This window comes from Oryx dammah, unplaced genomic scaffold, assembly GCF_014754425.2.
Source record: "Oryx dammah isolate SB20612 unplaced genomic scaffold, SCBI_Odam_1.1 HiC_scaffold_25, whole genome shotgun sequence".
NCBI classification, from domain to species: Eukaryota; Metazoa; Chordata; class Mammalia; order Artiodactyla; family Bovidae; genus Oryx; species Oryx dammah.
The window spans coordinates 104,532,784-104,536,176 of NW_024070209.1; the positions used below are offsets into that span (position 1 = coordinate 104,532,784).

The following is a 3,393-nucleotide window of genomic DNA, read 5'->3' on the forward strand; positions in this document are numbered from 1 at the left end:
TGTGCTTACACGCATGAACCTCCACACAGTTCCATTCCATGCATTGCGAGTTGGTCTTTGTATGTACGAAAGCAATGCTCACGGTCAAAGCCGGAACAGTAGGAAGAGGTCAGCAGGAAGCCCGCAGCACCTCGGTCAGCCCCCGCCCGGGGCCGCCCCGCAGAGGAGGGCCCGCTGCTAAGGGTGGCTGGCACTTCCCGAGGTGAGACGCCACTCCGTCATCTCTTCTGCTGGCAGGCCGCCCCACGGGGAGAGCCCGCCTGGGCTCCACGCGGCCCCGCCTCATCCTCTCCAGCAGAGACTCCAGGCACAGTGTGGTCAGTGCCCCCACCCCTCCTAACAGCCAGAAGGGGGGTGCTTTGCTAAATGAAGGATCGTCTTTGCGGCGATTCACCCGCACGGACTGTGACCGCAACCTCGGGACAGAGTCCTGGAGCGGGATCAGCGGGCCTCACATTTGCCACATGGCGAGGACACGCCCTTCATTCTCACACCAGCTGCCTAGAGCGCTGCCTCCCAGGGGCTGTCAGAGCTCCTGGTGTGGGCCGGGGGCCCGGGCCTCCTCATTTGAATTTCTCTCATCGTGAAGGCACTCTTCACTCTTTTAGGGAAACAGACAAGTAAGGGGGCATCTGGCTTCTGCCACTCGCACCGACTCTGGCCCCAGGACCCCAGCTGCCTCCCTGGAGGTCACCTCCGTGCGGAGAATAACAGAGACGGTCTCTAAGAACTCCCTGCTCCCCTTCACAGGAGGACAAGGGCAGGGCCAGAGGCCAGCAGTGACCACAAGGGGCCCCGGAGCCCGACCAGAAGCCCAGCCACCGCCCCAGCCCCTGCTCCCCCCACTCACCCACCTGCGGGACAGGAGAGCTACCGGCTGGCCTTCTAGAAGCATCGGACTGGGCTGAGCAGAGATGCATGGGGGACCTCTGCCCTGGGGAAGGGAGCCCACTTCACAGTGCCAGGTGGGTCCATTACAGGAACCAGGGGAAGGCGGCCCGGGGGCTGATCCCAGGAGACCCTGAACCCGCACAGTGAGGAGCCTGACTGGGGAAATAAACAGCAAGGTCGGCACCTCTTACAACAGGAGAGTTTCGATGAAACCGGCGCCCTTCCTCCAATGATGACCTAACACCACGCAGGAGACAGAGCTTCCTAAAAGCTCAGTGTAAACGCTTGCACATGTGCACTGTACGTCCACACCCGCATGCCTGTGCCTGTGTGTGTGTGTGTGTGTGTGTGCGCACGCAAGCCTGCGTGTATACAGATATCTGAAGGTTGGTGGCTTCGAACAAGAAGTGAAGAAAGCCTCTCCCCTTCCAGAATTTATTACCGTCACATCTTGGGCTTCTGCTGGCCACAGGAATCTGTAATTCACACCCCTGCAGGTCTTCAGCAGTTCTTATTTGTAAGTTTAGCCTTTAAATTGGCAAACGGGTTAGGAAACCTCAGCGCGGTAATAGCTGCCCTGGAAACCGTAAAAGCAACTTGACAGGTTTGGCTACACAAATTGAAAACTCAAGCGTCACCAACAAAACAAGGCAAAAGCTAAACCCAAAGTTCAAAGAAAAATGACAAATATGACAAAAAATGACAAAATAAACGTGTATGTGACGGAGATGGGCTCAATCCTTGATGAGGAAAGCGCTGAGCAAGAAAAAGACACATGCCCCATCAGAAAAGTATTTAAAAATGCACACAGAACACACAGGCAATTTTCCAAACGGCCAACAGTAAAATAAAAAGATGTTCTGCACCACCAGGAGCTAAAGAGATGAAGCTCCAAGTGGAAAGGCTTGTTCTACCTGTGAGACTGCCAGAGGCGAACAGAGGACAGGAGCCAGCCCCAGAGGGCGGATGGTCCTCAGCCGGGCCTTTCCGGAGGGCATTTTGGCCAAAATACATCGCAGTCCTTGGCCCGGCAGTATCTCTTCTAGGAATTTACCCTTGGGAAACCTGAACCAGCTTCCAGGGACAAATCAGCAAAGGTGTTCATCACGGCACTAGTTAAACTTGTGAGAACCCAAGCCCAATTATGTGGAGTCCCTAGTTCTGGCTCATTAGATACTTTTCCCAAACTTTCGGTGATGAAGAAGTATTACTCTCCTAATGGGAAGACAGTGTTTATTAAACAATTTACTGAAGGATTAATTCAATGTTCTCATGGGTTTCTTGACACTTGGCCCCAAATTCCCCAGGCAGATAAGAAACAGCCCCCTTCTCATCCCTGTAGGAATAAAGCCTCTGATTTATTTTCGCCTGTCCGATTTCTAGTACTTTCTAGACAGGAAACAAAACCCCAGTTCACCGCGAGAGATGTCCAGGTCGGGGCCACGGAGGCTGGCACGGGGGGCACAGAAGCACAGTGTCTGTCTTCCTTTCGATGTGCCCCTCGCACGGGTCAGAGTCCGCCCCACCAGCCCTAGGACCCTGAGGGCCAGTGGGACACCCCAGGCCTTGAGTGAAGATCTCTGAGCTCTTAGAAAAATCACACAAACCGGGAGGGAACTTCAGGGCCACACGGTCAGCGGGGACCAGAGGCCACCTGCCTTGCTGCTTGGGGGGGCGTCCTAGGTAACAGTGTTCCCTCCCCCTCCCCAAACTGGCCAACGGCAGGTGTGTCTTAACACGCTTTCTCCTGCAGGGACGCCCATGCAGCCAGGCCCGGGGTACCCCAGCCTCCACCCGGCCTCCCCTAGGCCAGCCGGGCAGGCTCAGGTGCTCAGAGACCCTGAGTGACAGGTGGGCCCTGCCCTGCCCCGCCCTCTGCTGCTCTGGCCCTGGGCTTCCACTGCACAGCAGGCCTGAACCCTGCCACCCAGCTTCCCTGCAGCAGCACCCTTGCCCCTGGGGAGCTGCTTATGCATCCGCGGCCCCTGTTCCTTCTCCCGAAGGTGGAAGTGAAGCAGGAAGCGCAGACACAGCGGCATTTGGCAAAGGCAGCTGGAGGCCTGGTCAGCTTTCCTAGAGAGAAGGCTGGACGCGCAGCCCAGAGCTCGGGGTACTGGTAGGGGAGCGGGGAGCGGGTGAGGGGACGCACAGGGGCCGGCGGCTTCCCGGGGGCCAGACTGGAGCTCTGTGCAGACTCAAGGAACCCCCTCCGCCAGCCCGGAGGAGGAGGGGGCACGGTGCTCGGCACACGGTGGCGCCGGGTCGGGCAGGAGTTTCCGGTCACCGCACTGACCACCAGCCCCAAAGCAGCCCGTCTGCGCGCCTGGCGGGGGCCCACACCCTCCCGGCCTGAACTTCCCACCCGGGACCGCGGAGGCAGGGCAGTGTCTGCCGACCCGGCCACCGACTCAGCGCCCAGCAGCTGGGGGCCCCCGGGGAGAGGCGCCCCGCAGCGCCGGAGGGCCCCGCCTCTGGCCGGGAGCGGCCGGGGGTCAGACCTCA

At 58.9% G+C, this 3,393-nt stretch overlaps 1 long non-coding RNA gene across 1 annotated transcript; it reads right to left on the reverse strand.

Annotated features, from left to right (window-relative positions):
• Positions 1–1,312: 1,312 nt before the first annotated feature.
• LOC120852223 lies at positions 1,313–3,381 on the reverse strand. The gene is made up of 2 exons (XR_005718511.1): positions 1,806–3,381; positions 1,313–1,468 (listed from the first exon to the last, which is right to left on the reverse strand). It is a non-coding gene; the product is annotated as an uncharacterized LOC120852223 (long non-coding RNA).
• Positions 3,382–3,393: the final 12 nt, after the last annotated feature.